The 20,042-nt window shown below is 41.9% G+C and overlaps 1 long non-coding RNA gene across 1 annotated transcript; it reads left to right on the top strand.

The window, feature by feature from the left end:
* Positions 1 to 13,665: 13,665 nt before the first annotated feature.
* LOC120897603 lies at positions 13,666 to 15,499 on the top strand. Its single transcript, XR_005738557.1, has 3 exons — positions 13,666 to 14,217; positions 14,291 to 14,380; positions 14,466 to 15,499. It is a non-coding gene; the product is annotated as an uncharacterized LOC120897603 (long non-coding RNA).
* The last annotated feature ends 4,543 nt before the right edge of the window (positions 15,500 to 20,042 follow it).

The following is a 20,042-nucleotide window of genomic DNA, read 5'->3' as shown; positions in this document are numbered from 1 at the left end:
CTGCACTACTTTATTGCTCAAAATCTCACAACGTAGCAAAGTAAATTTTCGCGGCGGATCGGTTAAAAAATTTCACGTACGCTTTCCTATGCTTTCTTACTTGATCTCATGGCGCTCATGCGATGGCCGTTTTTAAATTCGCGCGGCGATGTTTTTTTTCTGCTCCCTCTGATAACGGCAAATCGGCGACGTTTCGGTTCGGCTGTCAACGGCATAACAATAAACACAAATTGTAAACAACAATTTGTCACTTTTCGCCGACCTCGTTGTTTTATACAACACACCCAAACAAAAATTTAAAGGCCCCGAAACACAATATCAATACACCGGCTCGTAGCCAGTAAAATTAGCAGGAATAATTGACTAACACCAAGCAAGCAACGGTGCTCCAGTGGGTAGAAGTTTCATTCGAGAAACGATTCCATCGATATCGATGTGTGCGCTTTTCAATTTGGCTTGGATGAAACGTGTCTGTGCTTGTCTCTTGAGGCCCCTGTACTTGTTTTACAGATGTGTGCCGAAAACAGACAGTTGTTTTCACGCAAAAAATGGTATTCACATCTCAAGCCTGAGATCGTGGAGCGTGCCTGCTTTTAACGCAAAACCTTAAATTTTCACGCGGGGCCCTACTACACTTTTGTGGTCAACTGACAAATAGGGGAAATCGGGAAGGGGTGGTATTCAAATGTTCAAAGGGGATCTGGGCCATGTTAATATTAAAATGATGTTTTATCACTTTTTACATACAACTTTTAGTGTGAAGACATGATCTCAACTCAACTCACCAAACTCAAAGGTGATTTACGGGAGCCCAACGATTATGTGGACTCTTCGATGAAGGGGCCCCGTCGGAAAGGGGCCCCGTCGGTGAGGAGGCCCCGTCAATAACAAAGAAAACCCGTTACAACAGCCACAAGCACACAGACACAAATTTAAAGGCCTTTAAACAAAATTTCAATACACCGGAAAAATTGACACCAAGTTTGCGTCGCTTTAAAAAGCCTAGGAAGGTCGTTTTCTCAACGATGCATCAGTGGGTTGAGGTTTCATTCGAGAAATAGTTAAATCGATGTCATTGAGTGCACTTTTGGCTGGGATGAACCGTCCTGTTCTTGTATACGGGGCCCCGCTACCGCTTTGCGATTGTGTGCCGAAAGCACACAGATGTTTCACGCGAAAAATGGTATTCACATTCCTGGCCTGAGATAGTGGAGTGTGTGTATTTTTTAATACAAAAACTAAAATTTTCATTCTTGGCCCTAATTGACCACAGCAAGTTTGTGGACCTAAGAAAAGGCAAAATGGGAAAGGTTTCAGTTAGAAGGAAGGGGGAAGGGTATAAAAATACTCAAGGAACCTATGGACCATGTTCAATTATACATGGTTTTTATCGACTATTTCAATTTTTGCGAATACAACAAGACCAAAAACCGTTACAGCTGCAGCTACATACATCCATACACAGCCATAATACGAAGAACAATCTCCATTGCCTCGGCCATTTGGAGGCCCCGTTGATGATCCCGTCGATTGAGGGACCCCTTCCATTTGGTGTTGTCAACCCAATATACCCCCATTTCCCCCCGGGGGTTATGTTTACAATCAGATTTACTATTACTACCAGACCTATCAGAAGCATATTTATTTATTTATCAGAAGCATTTTACAATCAGAAGCAGAAAACATTTGCCTTTTTAACATGTGCATTAATTTTACCTTAGTTGGAAGCGCAGAACGCGGCGATACATGCCCAAAGCTCAAAACAATAGGCCTGAGGGCTTGGTACTTGTTTCGACGCAGCGTATCGCAACGCATTGCGTGACGCACGCTGGTATCTGTTCACTGCGTTCTGCATGGATATGTCAACACATTTTACTAAGAAAAACATCAACAAACAGCAATAATGCTTCTTATTTATAGGTTCTGATGTGATTATAATGTTAAATCACAACTGTAAAATCATTTCCAGTTCTGCTCAAAACAGTGCAAAGCATGTTTTCGCTTTTTTATTGCATATTGCATACTGACCCACACACACCTGTTTTGCAGCAATTACGAAATTCCTTTCTCGACATTTATTTTGTTTTGTTAATAAAATTATTTAGTTGTCCAATTAAACACAAAACTGCGCTCGAAACAATTTAACGTGGAAAAATATCGATTTTCACCCGATATGGTTAAACCATTTTGACAGACGCATCACGACGTGCGTCGAAATAGAAAATTTTCTACTTTGACGCTGCGTCGTGCGTCGTTAACGCATGCGTCTGTCAAATCCCATACATTTTGGCAAAATCGCAACGCATTGCGTCGGAACAAGTACCGCTCTCTGATTATTAAACACAAACGGAAATGACACAAGACAAGTGCGTCAAGACAAACGGAAAATAGATATGCATTTTGTAACCGTTCTTGTGATACACAAGTTTCGTTAAATTTTTTCTTTCGTTAAAGCTGTGTCAAAGCCTTTGTCGATGTGTCAAAATGTTCAAAATCAAAATAAAAAAACGTAGACAAGTTTATTTAAGACACGATCGTTTATCAAGCTAACAATCCTTGTTTAAAACTTCGAAATGATTTTCTCCCACTTCGTTAGTGACGATAGTAGCAGTGAAGAAGAAACAACGGTAGATCTGGTAAAACAGCGCCGACTGCTTCGAAGTGTTTTCGACCCGTTACAGCTTTCTAACCAAGCGTGAGTTAAGCATGCGGATCATTTGTGCAAACCGTGTTATACATGTTTCATTTCGTTTTTGTTAATTTCAGATTTAAGAAAAAAATTCTTGTGCCGAAGGAAATTTTCCTTGACATTCTGGCGGAGATTGAGCCCTCCGAGCCTTTGTTATTCCTAAAAGTGTATGCATTATTAGATGTGATAATTACATGTGACTATACTGTTGGTTGTTGAAGCAGTCACTCACTGAAGAAGTTGCTGGAATCCTTTGCTGTTGAACGCAAACCGGGTGCGTGAGCCCTTCATCTTTCGACTACCATCGAACAACAACAGAGGAAGGAAATAACAGCAGCTTCTTAACCCAAAACAACAGCACGTTACCAGTATCTCCAACATATTGCCATTTGTATGGATATGGCAGTACACATATTTTTGTTTAAAATGTAAAAATTTGATAATTTCTGAAATAAAATACTTATATTTTGTCGTGAAAGCAACAGTAACAACTCTGTTGTTGTGTTGTGTCGGTCAAACAATCTGAGATTGGCGCTTTTCCGTGACAAAAAGCTGACGGAAAGCAGTTTGACAATTTTGAATTTCCGTTTGTGTTTCATAATACAGTGGAGCGCCGTTTATACGGGTACCTTTTATCCGGCTTTCCATTTATCCGTGCTGTTGAGAAATGACAGTTCAATACAAAAGTGACATTGCGTTATAAGGAGGATATTTGAAAAAGCGGTTATAAAAGCACATTGTCACAGCGGTTACAAAAGCACAAAACATGAAGTTAGTAAAAACTTACATATCTTGGCAGTGTGCTTGTAAGTTAGTGTTTCGTCAAATTTTATTTTTCCAACACACAACACAAACGGATGTCATAATACAAATCTTCCGATTTTGACAACTTGTCTTTACAATTTGTGTTTAATAATCGGGCCTAATATCATTTCATCATCGTTGGCCCAAAGCGTTGGATCAAATGCATTGAACGCTACGCACGAGTTGGGTAAAGCTAAAATTCGTTACACGATATGCCTCACGCAAACTAAATGCACATACGACATTAAAAGGCTCCGCTCTTTTTATCTGTTAAGGTTTCATTCAAGAATCGATTCCGATGTCGATGTGTGCGCTCTTTAATTTGGCCTGTGTCTATGTTATCACGCAAAAACTAAGAACTCGTGCCCCGGCTAACCTTTGGGGCCCCAGTCAAAATTGTTGACTGGACGAAGTGATGGTGGAAGGGCAAACTGTTGAAGGGTTTGGGTCAAATTTGAAAGGGTCGACGGAAAGGAAATATCGATATAAATTATCGCGTAAAATTTGAACTAATTAAGCTGTCTGCAGCGGTCGGCAAAGTCCGGCCCGCCACAATATGCAGTCAGGCCCGAGAAAATATTTGTGCGATTTTGAAAGATAGGAAGATCCTATTCATTAAAAATTAACTGAACATATTTTAATATGACAGTTCATATCGTTGAACTCTTCCAAATTTCATCACCATAACATGGATTGTCGGACCAATCAATATGGTCAAATTTGAGGAGAAATTAGAAAATTTAAACGAATAATTCCATAAAAAACCTGACTGTGGATTTTACGAGAACAATGGTTACACACTATTGTTTTTTAAGGATGCAACGATTTTCTAGGAGCTTTTTTTAAGAAATGCGCTATCAATTTGTCTGACCTGGCCTTACTTGTCCGTGGCCTCATTATAGTACTGAACGATTGTACGTTTGTCTCGATAATTTTTCAGCTGTTAAGGTTTTTGTACCATCTTCAGAATATCATGAAAACAATTTGTAACATGGAAGGAAGGGTACATTGAGAAGCAATATTGCGATTTTGCTTAATTGTTTGGAACTTTTTATGACTTTTGCACACTATGCTGCTGACTCTTAATTGAAGAATCTTTACAATCAATTTTAGTAATTGTAAAACTTGCTTGGATGATATATTAATTTAAGAAAACCAACAATATAACCAATCGCATTGTTAAAACCAGTTATTTTGTGCATTAACTGTAATAATATAATAATGTATGTGTAAAAAATGCATTCTCCTGGCCCTCAACGCTCGATCATTTAGAAAGCAGCTGATCTAAAGCAGTGGTCTCCAACCTATGGTCCGCGGATCACTTGAGACAAACATACTGCAATACAGGGTATTTCCAGTTACTTACGAATGAAAATTTTGTTTTTCCCGCGTGCAAGAAGTTATCGCTCTGACCGATTGAAAATGAAGTGGTCGTAATTCGAAGCAAGACGGTACTTCAGTATTCAGTGTAAAGATAAACACCAACGTAAAAGCAAAATATTGTTTTCATGTTATGCTCACGATGACGATTTTAAATCAAATCGTCCGTATTATGAAACACGAGCTAGGAAAGAAAATATCGTTTAGAACCATCGTTCTTGTCAATAAAAGACAAACGTAACTAGCTTAGCGAAAACGATAACTTTCCGACCTTTAACTTCTTTTGAGTATAGATAAAACCAACTCCGATCATGGCAGGTCAGATTTGTTCGGATTGTCAGGATAGGACTAAGCCCATCCATCATCTATCGACTTCTCATTTAAGGAGTTTACTTATGTCCTCCTACCCAAGGTAAGCCCTCTAACCTCCAATGTCCTAAAGAATCGCCTAGACCAGGGGTCTCCAAACTACGGCCCGCGGGCCGCATGCGGCCCTCAAGAGCTTAAAATGCGGCCCCGATGACTTTGCCAGATTTAGAATATTAGGTTATTTTGACTTTTTCAAAAGAAATTGTATTTTTTTTTCATTTCTTAGACAAAAATTAAGCTTTAGTAACACTAATCTGTTCAAGTATCGTTAGTATTTTGTTATAAAAATGAGATTTAAACGTTCACTCATCAATTATAGGTAACATTAAATGGCCCTTAACATAGTGATTTTTGAAGCAATGCGGCCCGTGGGCTGAAAAGTTTGGAGGCCCCTGGCCTAGACGATCAAGTGTCGAAAGTCCGCTTCGAAACAGTATCCACGGTACCCAAAAATTTAAACATACCACAAAGCTTTTCTGATAATACTGATTGTTTAGTCATTGATATCGATTAAAAATTGGCGAAAAAAAAGGAATTGAAATTGGTGTTTTTTATTGATGCGCGGATGGCAATCCATTCTGCTCATGTTCATCTCTGTTTCAAAAAAGTTTTATACAAATGTGAACTGTATTTTGTCGAAACAAGTTTATTGATTTGGTATGCACTCACGGTTACTACGAAATTTCAACAAGAACAGCAAAATGATGTGAAGATTTTTCTGAACCAAAACGTTAATCCCGCAAGCCGAATACGCACCAAAAATTGTATCGGGGTGTCTGTAAGAGGTTACCAAATCAAGTTTTTGTTTAGGGCGGTGGCAACGCTCATCGGATGCGATTTTATCGGACGAGATTTATAAGGAATTTGACAGATAACGTCGGACGTGCGATTTCGTCGTCCGACGTTATCTGTCAAATCCCATATAAAAATTTGACAGGCCGTCCGATAAAATCGCATGCGAAAAAGCGTTGCCACCGCCCTTATCACGAGCAAGCGGGCATCGCATTATGTTTAAGGCTCAGACATGTCGTTTTGACAGAATAAATAGTTGCATTTTCAGTAATTAGTTTTACTGATATTTAGTGAAACGACAAAACCATGTATTACTCAATAGCTTTCAGTAAAAAATGTAACTGCAGCAAACTTAGAAAATTTGCAGTGTATGATTTGTACACCATTTCAGGTTTTATTCTACTTCGATACATGTCAGCGAAACACTGACCTACCGCGATCGATGATCAGTTGTGCCGTTTGTACGATCATCACATTACATGGCGACCAGCGCTATCTTCCGAACCCATTACAAAACATTAATTTAGGCGTTGCAAATCCAGATGGCGAAAACTGTACACCATTTTTACAGGGTTTTTCACCTGTGAGAAATATATTGGCACACGATATGGAGAATACCAATAACAAGGCCGAACAAGGGGATCATTGTGTCATACTCAAGGTGTTGGTCTTCAAAAGAGTATGAACATATGAACAGAAAGTCTTTAAATTGAGTGCCAAAGGCTTTCTAACGAGTGAAACCCCTGAATCCCTTTGCTGTATATCATCACAGACACATATTTCAATCAGTGAATACAATCGTCATCATTTATATTTGAGAATCATGTGAAAAGGTTTATTGGTATTGGTATTGGTAAAAGGTATTGGTTTTAATAATAAAAAGTTTAAAATGACCTACACAAAATAAAAAAAAATAAACCAAGTTGTCGCCGACAGCAATGAATTAGGTGGGATTCTAAAAATAGTAATGAACTAACTAATGAACTAATCAGGATTAGGACTAGAACTAAGATGAATTCGGAAGTAGGATGAACAATAGCATAGGATGAGATAGGGAGGCCACGCCCACTTTGTAGATTAGAACACCTAGTGCGATTAGCAGATTAAGTAGTGTTAGTAGTTAGGATTAAAGTGCGTGGGCATAGATTTAAGGCACATTAAAATAAGGGTGGGGGTATTCATCATAAGGACATAGGGCATAAGGAAACTAGGATAAGGAAAATTAGGATTACGTTCGCTAGAGTAAGATAGCGGCGTAGAACGGCTACGCCGAAGCAAATGAATAAAATCAGTTCCGTTCTTCCTGATCACAGTCTAGAGAACAGTCTAGTGTTCACTTACTCCGCTTGCATACGGGGTTGCGATTCCGTCAAACCTATTATTAGGAGAATTGTCCGGTAAAAGATACAAGTAATTCAAAATAAATTGGTATCATCAATTTTCCAAGTGTTCATAGCACCCTACATACTGGGTTTCCCACGATTTATTGTTCAGTTCTCATAATTTGTTGGGCTTATCTCACGATTTATTCATCGTATCCCATAGATTATTGATTCGTTCCCATAATGTATTGGTATCGTCCTGTTGGATAGCAATACAATTGAACTAAAAAAATCTGGGAAACGGCCAAAAAATCGTGGGAACGCCCCAAAAAAGCATGGTAACCAACCACAAATTGATGGGAACCAACCAATAAATCGTGAAACCCTGTAAGACAATTCGTTATTCGAAAAGTAAAATTAAATAATGATTTAAGCAACTACTTTGTCTCGGTCGGCAGTTTTAAACAAAACAATAGCCGGCATCGCGAATAAATGAACACATTTTAACAGTCGTTTAAAGTTTGATTTTGGTTTAACCGAGTTCATTTGTTGTTCATTCCTGTTAAAATAAACGAACGTCAAAACAGTTACCCAAGCGAAATTTTTCGGGGATAATGAACATAAACTCATGCCATCTCTTTCTATTCATCAGCTATACTCTCTCACTCGCATCGATGAACTTTTAGACATCTCTTTGTTCATTGTGCTATATTTGAAGGGTTTAAAACTGATAGATAACGATGCATGTTCATTAACTAGTAATGGTCAAATGGTAATGGTGTAATGTTTGCACCATGGTCGACATGAGTTCAATTCCATTTTTGTTGTTTTCATTGATGATTTAAAGTTTTTATTTTTTTTAAAACATGCAGCTCCAGTAACTTCAGACTCCTTTACTAATTGTTAGAAATGAGTGTTTAATAGTCAATCTATTATTTTTATTGTTTCATTTATTTCTTTTAATTCATTTAGTATCAGTACCCATTCATACAACAAAACAAGCAAATAGCACGATCATGAATAATAATATGGTGGCGCAACTGGCAAAGTGATTCGAAGTAGAATCAGCAATGTGGTTGGTAGCATCAAGGATGAAGCATGAGCATGAATTGGAATATGAGGGAAGGGAATGAATCCGAATGTTCATTTCTATTTTTAGCTCTTTTTTGCATGGGTTCATCATTCACGTGTGTTCACTATTCCCGAAAATGATCTGTATTTCGCTGGTCTTTTCGGGGATAATTCGTTAACGAACTATCCCCGAAAAGACCAGCGAAAACCAGCGTGGTCGGGAGTTTGGGTATAACGACTGCTCGATATCGCATATACAGTGTCGGACAAATCGATAGGACCACTTATTAATTTATTATTCACTTATCATATTTCATGTTTTAAAGTGAATCAATCTTTACCAAACTTTCATGAAAGCTTTATTAGAATGTTTACTTTAAGAATGTTTTTAAAGTTTGGTGAAAAGTTAAGAAACAAAAAAGTTATGATAAGAAATGTAAAAATAACCCAAAAACCATGCGCCAAAATAATAGGACCAGTTCAGAAAATTTTAAAATAATTATCGTTTATTATTGTTAAAACACAGTTTTTGATGTTATTGAGTTGTCGGATAACTTAACTTAAATTAGTGAACTAATGCGTATTCATTTTTTTTTTTGTAGAAACGCTTAGCGCAGTGGCAATTCGCTGTGTCTTTAATTAACATGCTCTAATTTACTAATGCAAGAATATTACGGCACTCGCTTAAGGGTTTTGAGCTCCCTTTGCACTGAGAGACGAAATAGTGGTGAGTACCTTCGTCTACGGGTATAAAAGCGCGTCACAGCGCTGGATCGCTTACACTGTGTTCTAAGCCGTTGCCTAGAACACTTCACACGATCCATTAGCTCGTGTATTTTTGGGTACACTACTTCAAGCGCTTGATTGAAGGAATTCCAACGATGGGCCGTAGTGCACACTCCACACAACAACAGCGTTTGGATATCAAACGTTTGTCCGCTGTTGGGTACTCCCAGCGTAAAATCGCGGAAATACTTGGCCGATCCAAAACATTCGTGTATAACGCGCTGCATAGCACGGGCACGAAAATACCAACGGGTCGGCCACGCAAGACATCCGCTAGAGATGATGCTCGGATGACGCGATTGTGCAAGGCTGATCCTTTCAAGTCGGCCAGGGCAATTAGGGACGAGCTGCAACTTTCCGTAAGTGATCGGACAGTGCAGCGTCGCTATTTGAAAACAACCTGGTCGGCCGGAATCCCCGCAAAGTTCCGTTGCTTCGACGGTGCCACGTTCAAGCCCGGTTGCAGTTTGCTCGAGAGCACTACGACTGGGCAGGTGAAAACCTGAACAAGTGGCGAAATGTACTGTGGTCGGACGAGTCCAAAGTGAACTTGGTAGGTTCGGAGGAGAAACGCTTTGTGCGTCGTCCAAAGAATACCGCCTACCGGCCACAGTACACTTTAAAAACCGTGAAGCACGGCGGAGGCAACATAATGGTTTGGGCATGTTTCTCTTGGTACGGTGTCGGTCCTATCTTTTGGATAAAAGATATCATGGACCAACACCGATACTTAAATGTTGTGTCCGCACAAAACAAACATAACAACGGTGGAGTGTACGGCACAAACAGAATATATATTTTGTCACTATCTTTGGTATGGGTACAATTAACATTGGTAATAAATAATATAAACAACACACACGCAATGCGGGGAGAGGACGGCTGGTCCTGCTCGCGCCGCGATCCTCACTGAGGACGTCACAGGATGACTGCCCTGCTGTCAACAGTGAGCCCTCAGGATGAGGCAGCGGTCTGTCCACAACATTAAACATCATCCAAACTGTCATGCTGCCTCATGCAGAGTGGGAGATGCCATTGAAATGGCAATTCATGCATGACAACGATCCAAAACATACCGCAAAAGCGGTTAAAAAATGGTTTGTTGATCAAAAAATTGACGTCATGAATTGGTCTGCACAATCGCCTGACCTGAATCCGATCGAGAACCTGTGGAAGATTGTTAAAGCTAAGCTTCCACCGGCAGGTTCTCGAACTAAAGAGAAACTGTGGAAGCAAATAGAGAATGCTTGGTACAGCATTCCGCCATCGACTTGCAAAAGTTTGGTGGAATCCATGCCTAAAAGGATGCGAGCTGTCATCCGGAACAATGGGCATGCTACCAAATATTAAATGCTACCAAGTTAGCCCAGGATAAGGCTGTTTTGTTATTTTCTTTAGTTTTTCAAATTTACGGGCTGGCCATATTGCGAATTAAAAGCCGGAGCTGTTATTTAATAATGATAAATGGTTAAAATAATAAAATTTTCTATACTGGTCCTATTATTTTGTCGCATGATTTTTGTGGTTTTTTCACATTTCTTATAATAACTTTTTTGTTTGTTAACTTATCAACAAACTTTCAAAGCAGACTTTAAGCCAACATCCGAAAAGTGCTTTCATGAAAATTTGGTAAATATTGATTGACTTTAGGTAATGAAATGTGATAAGTGAATAAAACATTATTAAGTAGTCCTATTGATTTGTCCGACACTGTAGGCAAACACGGGGAATAAATTCGAGCAGTATAATTAAACGACTGTTTATTTGTATCGCATACGCTCTTGACAGTCGTTTGTTTAACGGCGGCATAGGACTAGTCGTTAAAATTAACAAATGAACTCAATGCGTTCGCGATGCCAAATTCTAGCAATTTTTAACGACTCTGGTTAATTTTTAACGACTGTTAATTTTAAACCAATTCTTTCGCGATACCAGCTAATATTAGAAGTAATTTTTTATCCAATATTGTAAATTTTGTGTGATTTAAAGTTAATGCAACTTATTGCCGCTTTTAAGCCGTATTTGATATATCTTCGACAATAACGCTGAAATTTCCCGCGTTAGTTAGAATGTATTTCGGTTTCCGGATATGTTGTTATACGATGTCAGGTACATACAAAGTACTGCAGCTTTTCAAAAAGTACTAAAATTCCGAACACGCCGTAACGCCAAGTACAGGGCGTTCTGTTCATTGTGCAGGTGAACGATGTTTGTATGGCGCACCGTGCAACGACGCGTGATACAAACATGTTTGAATGCATTTTTTCACATTTGAGGTTAAACTAGTTAAAATGGCCCGGTTACAGGGCTACACAACGTTCATCGGAGGGCATATAAGAATTACACTTCAATTACCCATTTTGTTTTTGGATCCTTTGTGAAAGATTTTTTTCTGTGTGCTTATATTATATATATAGCCGGTCTCGTAGTACAGTCGTCAACTCGTACGACTTAACAACATGCCCGTCATGGGTTCAATCGCCAAATAAACCGCGCCGCCATACGTAGGACTGACTATCCTGCTATGGGGGGGAATCAATTAGTCACTGAAAGCCAAGCCCGCAAGTGGGTACAGGCAGGCCTTGACCGACATCGGTTGTTGTGCCAAAGAAGAAGAAGAAGATATTATTTATAACATTTATTGCAGTATATTGATTTATGATTTCTTAATTTTCTTTTAATAAATATTTTATAAACTAATAAATTGTGGATCTTGTACCCCTTGAAATAGATAATTTATGTATCAAAATTCACAATGTTTGCGATAAATTTACGTAACCTTTCGGATCAGATGTTCCAGGTATTAAATAGTCCCGTGGTATCTTGGCATATGCCTTACCGAACCCCGGGAATGTCTCATGCCGTATGTCGTATGACTCTCGCCGATGCAGAGCAGAAATTCTACGAACTCTTTCCGTTCTTCACCAAGGCCTGGGCTGTCTGCACACGCATATTTTCCCGCAAATGCAATACCCTAAATTTGCAATACCCTAAATTAAAATATTTCGGCTGCGGATAAGACGCATTGTCGAAAGTCTGGCAGTATCTGCACAAAGTCGTCTAAATGCAGCATGGTCGGAAATATCGTTAGCGCCTTCCGCGGCGTCATTTCGCACAGATACTAATCAATGATTCGCAGCGCTTTGAGGTTCTCGAAAGCTCGCAGTATCTGATTCTGTTCGGAGTCTTCGATGGTGTACTGATCTTGATTTTGCGAGTGTAAATCTTCACAAAAGTGGTTCACGTTTGCGTTCTACAATAAGAGAGGATAATGCGACATTTCCTCCACCAATATAAGGGCAAATAGGTGACGCAGATGATTGAACATTTGAAATGAGATTGCTGCCTGTAGAGTCTTGAATATTTTGGTGTCGTCCTGCAGCAATCCAGACATCAACAGTACACCATGCGGCCAATAACGATCAGCCAATCAGTCTGGCGGTGGCCCGCGATCCACTTGTTACCCGTACCAATATAACACGGAAGCTGCGGCAATTAATTTTAAGCTTAACTGTACTTTTTGAATCTTTATGCTGTTTAGATCACTTCATAAATATTAAGGCCGGGCTACATTGATCGTACTCCGTAGTGTAATTTCGATTTTCACTAGCGCATCTGGCGGCGGCTGGTGGAAGCTTTTTTTGGTCGTCGGGGGAAGGGTCGTGCCGGATCTCAAAATTAAGTAGTTTTTTCACCGTTTTTTGATGCGAAAACGGCTGAAATACTTGCACAACATATTTATGTATCAATTACAAAGCTTTCCCAGTCCAGTTAAAGTGAAAAACATGGAAAAATAACGTATTTTCTGGAGCATCCCCAAATTGTTTGGCAAAATGCTTCGGTCAGCCGCCGCCAGATGCGCTAGTGAGTATAAAAATTACACCAAAGAGTACGATCAATGTAGCCCGGCCTTTACACAATTTCACATATGTGAGGGCGATATTCTGCCTGTTCGTTTGACGAAAACATCCTTGTCGTCTTTCGTCCAACGCCTACATCGATGAATCGCTATATCGGTGTAAAGTGTGCAAGAAAACCAACACGGTACAAAAATCATCCAAGCTATCCGCATCTACCATCAACTCACTAACCAACTTCGTCTCACTATAGGAGTGAAAAAGTAACGCTCTATAGTGAGAGATTGAAAATGAGAACCTTTTTGTAAAATTTGTTATAGGATGATAACCCAAATGACAATCGGACAGCATCTCACTATAGCGAGCCCGATGACAGCTTGACGTTTCCATACTGAGACGCTGTCTTCGGCTGCCTCCTCCATACTGAGCGAGCATTGTCTTTCTCATCGGCATGGTGAGTTACAGAAGTTTGTATGGTGAGCATTCTGGCTAGCGCCAAATTTTCTCATGAGACGATCTGGCGCGCCCCGTCGATTCGATGAGATGCCTTACCACATGATAGTGAGGTCGGATTTTGGATCGGTTGCCGATCTTGCTCATATGAGTTGAACGGTCTGCCGTATGGTGAGGGCTCCGTGTGTGGCTGTGTGATGTGTGTGTATATGTGATGATTCGCGAGACGGCATAAAGTGTTTTGTTTGGAAGAAGGTTTCATGCTGAAATTTAAAATTAGTGCGATTCCCTGTGCAATATACCGGTTTTGTGGCAATTACAGTGTTTATTTAGTTCATTTTACTGCAGTGCAAGTGTTTTGCAAGATATATCCGTGAATAGCCGAACGTATAAAGAAGGAAGAAAGCAGTAAGACAATAGGGTGACAGCAAAATGCCATAGCTGGATAAACCAGATAAGTATAAGAAATTATCATTTAAAACAGTGGAAGATGTTCGGAACAGGAATTGTTAAAAGATTAATTAGTTATGCTTTATCGTCCTAATGTTTCAGATTCTTCTACAGCGGATATTTGATGGCAAAAAGCGAGTGAAAAAAAAATGCAACTATGGACGGACGGCATAAACCAACTCGATTAAACTACTATACATCCCCGTGTTGTGCCAACAATTATAAGGGAAATTATACTGTGAAGGTAAAAAAACAGACTTCTTTTTATTGAACCTACTAAAAATAATATTAATAATGCATTTTGTTTCTTTATTTAGCATATGCTGCACAAAATTGTCCCGGTCTGCCAACCATTTCCTCGCGCCCTTCTGATTCGATTGCTCATCAGACTGTACAATTTTAAAATGGTAAGATCATCCAAACTATACCTTTCCAGTACATGGTAAATTTTGACGTAATTAAATAATTAAAAAAATAATATGGTCATTTCAGCATACATAACGGAATGCAGCTTACTTTTTGACAACGTTTTTTTTCCAAGTTTCATAAGACGTTCAAGTGCTATCGCTATGAGCTGAAATTTTAAAATAATAGACATATGAGGAAAGGGTCAAAACAGTAGCTAGATAGGATAACATACAATACGAAAATCTTGCCCAGCATCGTGCTATCTATCAACCAAACACATCATTAATAGACATGCTCATTATAGACTCGCAGGACGACTACATTTGTCTTGTCGATTACAAGCAGATAGGATAATATAGAAAATAGGATAGAATATTCAGTCAAATGAGATCAAAGCTATATGTTTAATTCAGAGAAGGTATTGTAACATAATGGTACACGACAGATTGAAAAAGGGTAAGGCGGCAAATACACGACGCGCGTTTCCGCGCCCGCGGAAACGCGTATAAAATCCAGCCATAGGAATTAAATGTCATTCGAATGTGCTACAACGGAAACGCAAAGATGCTCATTCTGAATATCTCTGCGGAACTGTTATGCGCGTTTGAACGCGCCCGCGGAAACGCATATCGTGTATTTGCGACCTAATATATATTAAACTAAATCAAGCTATTTATTACACTAATATTTAGGGATAGTATAGCTGGAGTGCAAGTTCAAGTATAGCACTCAACAGGAAAACTGAAGCCGATAGCTACCCGGCCCTCTGGTACTAATCTAACACGACATCCAACATAAAAAAATATTCCATTCATTCAACAGGTTCGAGTCTTGTTTGTTCGAGATGTCTATCAGAGCACCTCCATATAACTCTATACGTTTCTTCGAGTTGGATGTCTGGTTCGATTCGTGCCAAAGGGTCGGGTTTAACAAAACATAATTTTACGGTGAATATTATACACGCAAAGAACACAGATTAAGCGTATTCCCAATATATTTGACTAATAGTTATATTTACTTTACTAAACTTAAGTTCAACGTATACATATATTGCGCTCTATAATACAACTTAAATAAAACAAATCATCCCCACAAATCGGGGTTTCTTTTCAAATTTATCTCAACCGTATTAGTTTTTATCGCATTTTATTTTTAAAACTTTATCGATTAGGTGTAACGACCTGCTCGATCATGCCAGCCTATTACAACGTTTGAGACTCATTCAATACGACGCAGCTGGATAAATCAGTCATTGCAGCCGGACGGGGCTCGATCCACTCTATACTTGAACTTACGACTCCGCGACGGACATGTCCTACTCCACACTAGCCGTATTTGACGATCCCAAATTTACCATCATTAATCTGAAATACCAAGCAAAAATAATTTTAACGAAATTAAATAATAAACAAAAAAACACCATAAATACCTACATAATCCAGATTTAGGTTGATCTTTGTTACTAACTATAAAATCAGAGCAGAAATCTAAAACAAACGCTTCAAAAAGCACCTGCAAATAGTATAAAAAACCTTACACACATATAAAGCACTACAAATTATACAACAGTACCTTACCGCGTAACAGGCTATGCATGATTTTACCGCACTACCGTCGTTCATTGAGCGCCGCATTTTGCTGCTTTGTAACTGCATCGTCCTAGCGCGCGAGGAATAGCCTATGTACAGCACACCCGGGATGATGAACACCAGCACATGGATCGACACCAGCCACACCGCGGTTAAATTCAACACAATAAAAGTTTACACATTGTCCCTTCCACCCACTTTCCACCAGTAACTTCCACACGCTGCACAAAATTCACACCGACACACAATACCACACAACACACACCGCAGGTACAACAGATATGACGTATATGCAGCCATGGCCACACGAAACAAAAACGCACATTGAAAGGCGTGAGATTTGGCTTTTTTTTCGATAATTCACTATGGCTACTCACCATGGCTTTCTCACTATTATTTCGCTCACCTCTGAGAAGATCGGATTTTGATTCAATCCGAACCAAAATCCGATCCTGTCAAAAATCTGTCATTTTTTGACCAATTTTTAGGGGGTCCCATTGTCATTTGGGAAGTCTGAAATTTTGACAGCATGTTGACCACAGGTGGTAGAATAAGACAGGATTTTTTTTTGTTTTATTTTTTTATTAAAAGTAAATAAAATTTCCTTTCCAATGACATATTATTCATCCTCCTACTACAAATATTCAAACCTAAACTTATTATGTGAACATATGACAAAAGCTGAAGAAAAAGTTAAGTTAGGAAAGAATTATCAACTATGACCAGTCATAATTTCTGAAGTTGAAATGATAGAGATGTAATATTACAGATTTTTCTTAAGTATTTATTTAGCTTTGCAATAAACATGATTTTTTTCATCCGATTTTCTTTTTGGATTTTCGACCGCCCTTGCCCCACAGTGCAGGTAACCCAGGAGAAACGACTGTATTTGGGACCGAAAAAATGACCCAAAGCAAGGCGTAAGTCGATATAGACGTATGTAGAATATCTGGGAATTAAAGTTGTGGTAGGTTCGGCGCGCACTTTGCTTATCAGAACCGTGTGCGGTAAATCGATTCGCGGAATGTGGAGGAATAATGCAGAACGAGGCGGGGTATCGAGGCGAGAACTAGTGTTGGGTCATGCGATTCATTTCACGACCCGACCCGCAGTCGGGTGCAAGCCAGTCGGAATCGAATTTTTGTCAGTGTGCATCAATTTTTGTCTCGAAGGCACAAATTTTTGTCTCATGGTCACGAATTTTTGTCTCTTGGTATTTTTTCGTTATTTTAATATTTTAATAATTGCAGAATGCATAACAAAATTAGAGCGGTTATACAATGCAAAGGAATTAATTCAGGAAATCTGTTTATTTCTCATAGTGTTATGTCTTATTTATAATAATATCAAAACAATTTAGAGAAGATTAATCCTCGATTATTTCTTCATTTTGGCATCGTGGCACACACCGTGGGTGCAGCGGGTGCGCTAGGTCGGAGTCGGAATCAAATCCGACCCGCGGGTGCAATGAGTTCGGGTCGACCCGATAGATCAGTAGGTGCGAGAAAACATAAGCGACTCCGACCCGTTGGTGCAGCGAGTTCGGGTCGGGTCGGGTCACGGTAGGTTGAACTGCTGCCCTCGGGTCAAACTGAACCTACCGTGGCCCGACCCGACCCGAACTCGTTGCACCAACGGGTCGGAGTCGCTTATGCTTTCTCGCACCTACTGGAGTCGTTGCACCCACTGAACCTACTTGTACCTTTCGGGTCGACCCGAACGACTCCGGGTCGCTTACGGATGGCTCCGACCCGATAGGTTCGGGTCGACCCGCTCATCACTAGCGAGAACGTACCGTAGTTGGTTTGATTGCAAATGAATTGCATCATTCGTTCACTGCGTTAGGAAGAGATGGTCAAGTTAAACTTATGCAACGGACGGGTTGAACTACGAAACTTTACTTGGACTTTGGACAGTCCCCGAAGTATGCTTTTTTTTTTAAATTCTTATAGAGTTCTTTATTTTGAATGTAGTACTTCCCGAAAGAACCCCGCTCCTACCGGCGGGGGGTTACCACTAACGGACTCCCCCCCGCCGGGAATTCCGCCCATTTGGGCCTTTCTCTTTATTACAACTATAATAGTATAATTCACTCAGTTTTCATATTTTCCCAACATGGTCAAAGGAAATATCCTTTTGCGCAAACATAAGTGCTGTTCCGTAAGCCTTTAGCATTTTCCGTTTCCTAGCGGGTTTCTCCAAATCAAATCATATTCCAATACTGCTCAGCGTGCGGAAGTGTTCGCTGATGTGACGGCAGCACGCTCGTCCTCCGTGAGGCCAGCTCTCCTTTCGGCCAGCTGAGAGCTCGGCAGCTCGTCCCACGGGGGAGGCTGAGCCTCGACCTCCGCTTGCCGTTGCTCCAGCCGCCGTTGTCGCTCCCTCTGTTGCCGGTTGAGCCGCCTCCGCTCCAGCTCCGCTGCGGATGGTGGAAGTCGCCTACGCCTCTGTCGACCCTGTGGGACGTCTCCCAGCTCTCCGGCCCGACGCCTTCTCCGGTACTGGAGCTGCATAAAGTTGCGCCGAAGACGCCGCATCTCAAACGTGCGTGGGGAGGGAGGCAATCCCCGGCTGCGCGAGGGGATTGTTGGCGCTGGAGGGCTGGCCTCCTCCTCCTCGACCTCCCCTGTCGGCTCCACTGCATCATTCGCCGCTGCGTCGGTGGCCGCTGCGCGTGCCATGATTGCCGGGACGACCTCGTTCTCGCCGAGCCGCTCCTGCCGACGCCGCTGCCGCATTCGCCGGGCGCTGCGGTTGCGCACCTCTCGTCGTCTCAGCAATCTCCGCTCTGCCTCCGCCATGTCCTCGGGCGGGTTGGCTGCTGGATCTGGCTGAGCAGCCTCAGTGACTGCCAAGGTAAGCTGCTCCTGCCGCCAGTCCTCCTGCAGCACGGAGAGGATCCGCCGAGCCGCTTGCTGGATGCGGTCCCACGTCTCCGCGCTCTCCAGCAGACGACTGCCGAGGTTGTCCTCGTCGACGCCGTTCAACAGTTCTGCCCGAACATCCGCGAAGCGGGGACACTCGAAGAGTACGTGGGCCACCGACTCGACCGACCCTGCACACCTGAGACAGTCCGGGGACGGAGCGAACCCGAACACGTGCAGGAACTCGTGGACGAAGGCGTGTCCATTGAGTACCTGCGAGAGGTAGAAGTCTACCTCCCCGTGCTTCCGTCCCGTCCACAGGCGCACGTCTGGCACTTGTCGGTGGGCCCAACGTAAGTAGCGGCTGGTGTTATTCGCCGCCTCGTCGTCCCACTGTTGCTGCCACAGCTGCAGCGATGACTCCTTTTCCTCCTGGCGAATCGCCTCTCGACTGCTGTCCGGGCTTAACTGCAGTCGGTTGTAGCAGCGGGCGTCCTCCTTCACCAGGAGGTGGTAGGGCAGTTCTCCGGCTAAAACCACCGCTACCTCGCAGCTCGTGGAGTGGAAGGCGCTCGTGATGCCCTGGGCCAGGGGGCGCTGCACGCGATCCAATATCCGCCTGCACCACTGTAGGTCCGAGGCTTCCGCCCAGACGGGTGCGCCGTAGTGGATAATGGACGCGGCCACTGCGGCGAGCAGCTTCCGCTTGCTCACTTGGGGGCCGCTATGGTTGCGCCTGATGCCACGCAATGCTCGCACCACACGGAGGGCCTTGTCCGCGACCATCTCGACGTGTGGGCGCCACGACAGGTGGTCGTGAAGCATTACCCCCAAGTAGCGGATCGACCGCTTCGAGCGCACTTCCACTCCACAGATGTTCACCGGGATGTTTTTATATCCGCTGCGCTTACTCGACACCATCAGCAGCTCCGTCTTCTCCGGTGCCAGGGAGAGATGGTGCTGCACCATCCAGCTGTTGACTGCTGCCACTGCTTCCTCCGCAATCGCTGCTGCGTGCTCCGGTGTTGTCCCCGCTGCCAGGATCGCAAGATCATCGGCGAATCCCACGATGGAGGCGCCCTCAGGGAGCTCTACGGCTAGCACGCCGTCGTACATAATGTTCCACAATGTGGGGCCCAATATGGACCCCTGTGGAACACCTGCCGATACTCGGCGGGTAACCGGCCCGTCCGCCGTGTCGTACGTGA

Source organism: Anopheles arabiensis, chromosome 2 (assembly GCF_016920715.1).
Source record: "Anopheles arabiensis isolate DONGOLA chromosome 2, AaraD3, whole genome shotgun sequence".
NCBI lineage: Eukaryota > Metazoa > Arthropoda > Insecta > Diptera > Culicidae > Anopheles > Anopheles arabiensis.
The sequence above is the reverse complement of the archived record's forward strand: the minus strand, read 5'-3'. Positions and strand labels throughout refer to the sequence as shown.